General features: G+C 43.0%; 1 long non-coding RNA gene across 1 annotated transcript; it reads right to left on the bottom strand.

Moving 5' to 3' along the window:
• Positions 1-200: 200 nt before the first annotated feature.
• LOC117092208 lies at positions 201-5,092 on the bottom strand. The gene is made up of 3 exons (XR_004440668.1): positions 4,938-5,092; positions 2,503-4,585; positions 201-383 (listed from the first exon to the last, which is right to left on the bottom strand). It is a non-coding gene; the product is annotated as an uncharacterized LOC117092208 (long non-coding RNA).
• Between the last annotated feature and the right edge of the window lie 3,190 nt (positions 5,093-8,282).

The raw sequence follows: 8,282 nt of genomic DNA, 5'->3' as shown, positions 1-8,282 counted from the left end.
AAAGAATCTAAATGTCACTAACTTCAGGAGAAAATGTAATTGACGGCCTAGGACCCAAAGTACAAGTTATTATAATATTTAATAACTTGTACTTATATAGCATGTAGGGGCATAAAAGGTGTTATAAATGTTAACCCTCTAATTCACACAATTTAAACGCCTTAGAAAGAAAGTGTGACACTCCCTTTTTAACAGATCCATTCATTCAACAAACATTTATTGGGTTCCTACATGCTAGGCATTGTAATGATGTAGAAATTTGGCTACATGGAGTTTGATTCAGGCTGTTGGGTGCTTGCCTGCTCCCCCAGACACAATGAGAACCTTCCACGAGCAGGAACCATGACTTTTTCTCTCTGAAGTCTTAGAGCCCAGAACTGCACCTGGAAAGAAGCTTTGTTCCATAAATATTTATAGATTTTTTAATTAAATACCCAGCATTAGCTATAAGTCTCTGCTACCATTATTAAAAAACATAAACCCCAAAACTCTTGACTTCTGAGGCATTGCTGGCCACTGGACCTTACCTACTATGGAACCCCATAATCTGCTCTTTGAGACAGTAAAACATTCACTCATCCTCTGAACACTGTGAATTGTGTGCAATTTCCACAGCCCTTTGCATTTACTGGGGACAAGGTAGAGGCTGAGACGGGCCCCACACTAAGAGCTGCTCTTTTCTTTAAGACTTTTGGCTTCTGTGGAGATTTTTATATTGGAAGGAAAAATAGAACTCTGGATCCAGAAATCACTCCAAGTCAATATCCTCTTGGTAGTCTGGGTTGGGTGTGGGAAAGTTCCATTTGGCAGCTCTGAGGTCCCAACTACTATCAAATGGCTAGCACAAAAGAGAAACAAACTGGACATTGAGCATCTCTCTGACTCAGGTCTTGGAGTCTCACTGTGTTGGTGAGACTATGCTCTAGTGAGATGCTTCACAGGTAACTGGTAATTTAACCAACTCGTACAGGGTCCAAAACAAAGCCACTGTGTGCCATAGCAAAGTCCTGGTGAACTGGGGAAAGAGATAGTTACGAGTGTGTGCCCAAATTGTTCACCTTCTACCCCGCCCACATCCCAATGTGGATGCCATTAAAAAATCTCAATTGCTAATATCTGGAAGGTATCCTGTGCTCTCAGAACTAACGCCAGGGTGTCATCTGTCTCTAATCATGAAAGCAGACTCTCTCCAAGCCTGAAGACTGAAGTGGCACCAAAAGTCTCAGGTGCTCCAGCCCAAGCCTGGAGTTATTACCCTTGGGAGAGCCACAGCAAATGATCCATTTTCACAAATGTCAAAAATCAGGCTCCAGACACTCACGAGGCCAGAGTACACCCTAAATTAGCTGCTGCCACTTAAATCATACAAGTTACACTTTCTCTTTACCTTTTGCTCCCTAATGTTGCTCAGTGAATGACTGTATGAACTGCTGCTCTCCAAAGAGCTTCAAACGAACTCCATGTAAACAGTGCATCTGAAGAGGCCCGCAAAACTTGAAAGAAGAGGACTTGGCTTCCCTCATTCTTTGAAAAATATATCCTGTATCCCTTGGCTGAATTATACAGAAAAAGAAATCTGAGTTTCTTTCTTCTGCTCTTCCGGGGAGGAGGGTGGCACAGTCTGTCTACGGCTGAGCCCACAGTTGTACATGAAAGTTAATATTTCCAGGGCCCTGCGTGGGATACCTTTCCCAGAATTCATGTTCTCCATGGGAAACTGAAATAGCGCGTGAGAGTTACCCTAAGTAGATTTAAATAATTAAATTCAAAAATTCTCAAACCACTTGCTGTTTCAAATTTATTTCTTTAATAACAGCTCAGACTCAGCAACAGACTGGATTAAGGTTTCATTTATTGGAAATTTAAGGTATATCCAGCTCTGGGTGTTGTTTTTAAGTATTTAAGGGGAAATTTGTGCTGGGTGAAAATGAAGAGACTGCAGCATTATAAATTCATTTCCTCTATTAGAAGCAGGGCCGCGCCTGCACGCTGCAGCTGTTCCAGGAGGCAGTCCCCACAGGCTGGAGGGCGAGCCGGGAGCAGACGACCCTTTGTTTCCCCAGTAGGGGAGATTTGGCCAGTCCCACACCCTCGGCAAGAACTATTTCCTCAGTGGCGCCAGGCAGTTGGGCAGGATCATCTGGGGTGGTTTTCATGTGGCAAAGTAAAGCATCCTTTGGGATTCCAGGGCAACTTCTAAGGGATCCATTTGCATCTGTGACCTCAAACCATTCCTTGCACCAGGCCCCAAAGATGTGAGGCTGCCATGGCCCGAGCCTAGTTTGCTGACCTCTGAAATAACCCATCCTGATACATTCAGCAAAGCCTCAGAAAACAGGTGTTACATTGCAGGTAACAGCCCCACGGTACTTAGTATTCATGCTAACAATTTTACAAACAAGTGAGTTTCTTATACATTCATCGCCACCCCCAGGCATTCATATTCTTTTTAAGTACAGAAACCTTAATTAGATTTTGACCACAGACCCGGATTTGACTTACCCTGACAGGGTTTCCATTAGTGTAATCTGTGGGGGAATTCGCTGTTTTAACATCTGTGTGCCTGAGGCCTATCTCACATTCACTGCAAAACTCTGAAAAGCCTCCCTTGTATGGCTGTATGTTTCCTCATGCTCCCAATTTCACAGAAGTCATTTCAGCACCAAACGGTAATTAGCAAAGGGATGGGCCTCAGCTGACATGAATGCAATTTATTGTTTTCCACGAGGCCCTGAACCAAGCAAACAAAGAACACAGTCTAGCTGTCTGGCATTTTATTAACTTGTATTGTGCGGTGCACCTTACTGAAGGGAGATCTTCAAGAGAAATTCAGCAGTTTGTGTGTGGCAACATGCAGACTTTGGAAGAATATTAATTTCAGTTCAATTAGGCAAGTTTTGTGGTACCTCAGCCTGTAATAGAGGACAGCCACTTTTATAATTATCTTCCATATTAACTTTATCATCACCAGACTTTTGCATAAATTCAACCTTTCATCTTTAAAATGCCAACACTTCTTCAATTTTGGCAACGGTACAGCACTGCTAATTATTTGCTCATTATGTGTGGTTAACTGATGAATCATTAATAAATGAATGAATGGCTAATATATTTTTATGGTAATTGGAGATATAACTGATTGCAGACTTCCTTAGCTTCTCGAACCGGCACTGAATGGGCAGTGGCTGCCTAACTGTTTACAGATGATATTTATGCCCCCACCCAGCATTTCCCACAGTTGTGGTTTATCCTTGGCATATTCTCATCAGTCCAGGGTGGCGACTTGAACCAGTCTGGGCAGAGGGGAGTGGGCGGCAGCATAACCCAGCTTCCTTTATTGTGTTTCTGTCACCTCGTTTTTTCAGCTCAGCTGACACGTAACCACGTAGGAGCCACATGACCATTTGCTAGCAATTCAAAGAGTGCTCGTGGACTCTATTTCCCTAGCCATTGGCAGGGCCACAGCTATGACACTGCTGTGGTTACCCCTAGTCACAAACATATAAAGACTCAGATGCTGACACACAAAGACTTGGGCCATCCAACTGCCACTTGTCTTGCCTGGCACACCCAAAGGAGCAGTGGCCAGTGGCCACCCAGCCTGGTGTCTCTGTGGTTGAGGAGTTAAAGGGGACGCTTTGCAAAGTTTGATTGGGAGCCCGGAGTTCAATTTGCACCACTGACTAAAGTCCAGAAAATAAAATCAACCAGAGATCCTTTAACTCCATTCACTGACTCACCATTCCACGGCTGGTTAACGTGTTTGGAGATTAACCACTGAATTACAAAAATTATATTTATCATGCTGCAAATCAGTCAGCACCTATAGGTTAAAGACAAAGAGTACGTATTTGTTGACAATTCTTGTGAAAATGAAAGATAGAATACTTGCCAAATAAGGCTTATTTAGCTTCACACAAACAGACGGAAGATCAAGTTAAAAATGCAAAGGAGATTACCAATTCTTAATTATAATTATTTAACCAGGTGGGTAGTTTCTCCTAATGAACATTTCCATGAAAACAGAATAACTAATGACAGTCTTAAAGAAGCCTTTGTCTTTCCATGTACTAATGATCACATTTATAAATATGCAGCAAGGCCCCCATGTACATTGCTAATGATAAGTAATTAAGCACCAGGCGTGGGAAGCCAGTGAAAAGGGTCATGTTAATGCAAGAGAGGAAATTAAAAATGCAATAAAATAAGTTGCCTAGAAAAGATTAAATAAACTTCTGGCTTCTCCTTCTTCCAGAAGTAAAAGAACAGTTTCCCCATTCTCGTAGTGAAGCCATGGCAGGCCATTCAATAGCTGGTTATCAAGTCAGACAGTACCAAGTGATCCACTTGCTTTCTACCTCCATCCCCATTTTATCCTGCAGGATTGCAGGCAGAGGGTGTGGCTCAAAGTAAAAGGCATTTTGGGTCACCAAAGGAGAAGATGAGCCCCTTGGAAAAAGGAAACAGTTGGCCATCACAGACGGATACCTTCCACTGGTTAATTAAATAGGACTTTGGTTGCTGTTGCTGAAGTACCACTGGTTTATAAAACCATGCTGACCAATCTGGGTTTTTTTCTCAGCTTCTGGAAAAAAAAAAAAGAGAGGACAAGATCAGTGCCTTTTCCAGTAGAGCAGAATAACCTCTGTCTTCTCATGCTGTTGGCTTCCCCAGCAGACAGCAAACTCCTGGAGGGTGAGACCAGGACTCTGTGTTATTAGGCATTGTATCCCTCACACCTACTCCTGCACAGAGGCACTGAATGCTTAATAAACACTGGTTGAATAAGTGAATGAATGAATGTTCAAAATAGACCATCCCTAAGCCAAGGAGCAGTTTGTCCAAGAGCCCTGTGACATCGCTTCCCATCCAAGCAGCGCTCCCACCCAAACACTGGCCCACTCAAAGGATGTAAGGCCTGTGTCTCATTCACTTACCAAGAAAGGCACTGATTCCCTCTTCAACATATCATCATCAAAAGGAACAGAAATGTGGAGCTTTAAGAAAAAAAAAAAAAAGGTCTTTGCAAAAAAATCATACAGTTGGTTGGCAGACTCCTGTTTAGGAATTGACTAGGAATCCCAGCATCTCCTTTGAGCATTAAAGACACACAAAATGAGTAAGTGGCCTTCTTGGCAAAAGAAAAAGGACTTATATTTGGATCTGCAAAGCTCTTAAATAAGGGCAATTTTGATTCTTTTTTTTTTTTTTGAAGTATCTTAGTGAAGCTCTCAAACCACTGAAGATTTCTTTCTTTCAAACGTTTCAAACTCGCTGATCTCAAGTCTCTCCAGACCCCCACATTCCCTGACTCTTCTATGTGCTTAATCCCTGAGTGGGGGGAATCCAATTTTCTGCGGCTGCAGTCTAGGGTTAACGAGAAGGCAACCTTGATCTGAAGAAAATAGCAACCCACGAAAATCTAAACCTTGGTTAGCTATTTGGGGTAGCTTTTGTCGTTTAAATTTTCTCCCCTTTTTTCTTAAACAAGTTTAAGAAACAAATCATAAGGCAGAAAATCTAGGGTTTGGCTGTCTCTGCCCTGTTTTAAGGCTCCTTCTGAATTCAAATGAATTATTTCCTTTTACATAAAATCTTCAACAAGGCTACACTTCTTTTGTTATCAGAGTGTTGTCATCGGCAAGCCTGCTCTACTCTCATAAAGGCAATTTAGTACCTGACATTCGAGCAACGTGTGCGCGGGCCTGGATTTGCCTTACAAATAAGGGCTGCCAAGGGAACCTCCGGGGAGGCCGGCGGCCCTGCTCGGGGACACCTAAAGGTGCATCTTTCATCAACTTCTCCGACAAGCCTTTGCTTCCCAGGGCGTGCCGTTCTGTGCACAGCCGCCTTCCCCTCCCGAGAAAGTTCAGGCCCGCGACAGGGCCACTCTGCAAGCTTATCCTGACCCCCAGTGGTCGACCCTGTCATTGGGCCCGCACCGGGTCCCTCTCTCGCTGCCTGGCAGAGGTGATCTCTGCCCTGAGGTTCCCTGGATCCCAGGGACCCAAAGCACCATTCGCTTTAATTGACAATTAAAACAAACTTCGGTTCTCACAAGAATCAATCGAGTGAAATTTCACAACTGCAAGTTTCACAATTCAATTCCCTTGAAGCAAAACCAACAGTTTCCCTGAGGTTTCACTCCACACCTCTCCATTTGTTGTTTAACTTCCCCCTCAAGTTTCTCTTCCCACACACAATTATATTTTCGAGTCAGTCATGGAAACAGTTTAATTATGTTTCTGGGGGTCCCCGCATCCTCCCTGCCCCAGTGCTGAGTCAGCGCTTCCGCGAGCCCCAGGATGAGAACTCCAGCGAGCGCATGTTTATTAACAGAGCAGCGTGGCGCTCCCAGCGACCAAGGGGGCCCCGAGGTGGCTATTTATGGCTTCTGCCCACCGGCCTGCCTGTTCAAGCTGTTTCATATTGTCAGCCACCGGAATCAAACAACCTGAAATAAGGCCTCGGCGGCCATGAATAGAATGCAGTCAGCAAACACGTCCGACCCCGGCGGTAGAGTCGCCGGATTTAGCAAGTAAAACTACAAGATGCCCAGTTAAGATTGAATTCAGACAAACCACAAATACGTTTTTAGTATAAGTATGTCCCAAATATTGCAAGGGATATGTTTGTACTAAAACATACTTGTGGTCTATCTGAAATTCACATTTAACTTGGGGCCTTCTATTTTATCTGGCAATCCTGCCTAGTAGAGAAAGGAGAGGTTCTGTTTTATGGTTTTACAGCTCAGCTTCTGAGCAGATCCCTGGATAGCTCAGGGGGCCTGGGCCTCTCCTAAGAGTTAGGTGAGAATTATTTTTAAACGGTAGGAAAATAGTCCGAATGTGGATTCTCGGAGCCTCTTTGGAGGCTCAGACCTCCCTGGACCTTGCCCCCCTTCTCAGTCCTACTCTCTTCTCTCCCTTCCTGTCTCTCCACTGTGGAGGCAGGACCCTGTCCTCTCGGGCCTCGTTCCCACGGTCAACCTTCACAATCTGCCTCAAGGTGTCCCAGCTCGCAGATGTTGAAGCAAATGTCAAAACCAAGGTAACTCTTTTTAAGGGGTAATAGATTAAACTACAGCTGGGTCTTCAAGGGATAGAGGTAGCCATATTCTGAACTGCTATTTGTATTTACTGAAATGTAAAAATAAATAAATAAATAAATAAAAACAAGTTTGAATTACTATCTTCCTTTAAAAAAAAAAAAAAGGTTACGGCCTTGGGAATACTGCACATATCTGTTACCGACAATTCTGAAAACCACCTCTGCAAGCTTGTCAGTTAAACCAAATGTTAAATGGAAAATATTTGGCGGGATTTAAAATTAGACCCGCACACATTACTTACAGATGTTTCCATGCAAAACACTTGAAACTGAACCACACCAAGTCATAAACCCCACAATGGTGTATTTTTTATACCCCAAGTTAATTTTTATTATATAAGTAGCCATATGAAGAAGGTATTGCATACAGCTTAAATTAAATACGGAGGAATGAAATCAGCAGTATCCCTTTACAGCATATGGCCCAGCAAATCAAATTACAAAGCTTTCCACATCTCATTAACTGCAATGAGTACAGTGAGTTTTCTAATAAGTCACATCTTTTTCATGTGAGTGGTGAGCAGTGACTTATTGTAAGAATTCACAGGATGACCCTTGTGCTGAAATTAAGAACTAATCTAAAATGGGCAGGGTCATCTGGTCAAGACTGATCATAACATTTCCTCATTATTGTTTTAGTTGGCATTGAAGCATATGTTTTCCTGGTGCCCCAGCTGAAAAATGCCTTTGATAATTTCACTGACAGCAAATAACCCACACACTGCCATTTAATGAGTTTGGGCAGGATTAGCTGACAATAAAGAATATAGTATAAATGTTTTTATTAGAACAGATTTATTTTTTAGCTGGGAAAAAAAAAGAAGTCACATGGAAATGCTGAGCTGATTTCTACCCTTGTGATAGCGATCGCCCTGTTAGTGATGCAGGTGAAGAGGCAGAAGCTGCACGAAGCCCGGGGCTGGCCAAGACAGTGCCTTCAGGCTACAAATGGTGAAAGGCAAGTTCCAGCTGGAACCTATACTCAGATGTCTGGTTCCTCCTTTGCACAACAAGAAAAAAAATACTTCTACAATTGCTCATCATGTGGCCTTTGGTTGAGATGAATTACCAATTTACAACCTCTTGTGTTTGGAGAGAAGCAAACTGTGCTCTTTTGAGGCAAGAATCAGGAACCTAAAATCATTTAAGCCTTCTTGTTTATAAGGCCAGAG

The sequence above is a fragment of the Trachypithecus francoisi genome, unplaced genomic scaffold, assembly GCF_009764315.1.
Source record: "Trachypithecus francoisi isolate TF-2019V2 unplaced genomic scaffold, Tfra_2.0 Lachesis_group12, whole genome shotgun sequence".
Lineage (NCBI taxonomy): Eukaryota > Metazoa > Chordata > Mammalia > Primates > Cercopithecidae > Trachypithecus > Trachypithecus francoisi.
Note: the sequence above shows the minus strand (reverse complement) of the source record. Positions and strands in the feature narration are given on the sequence as shown.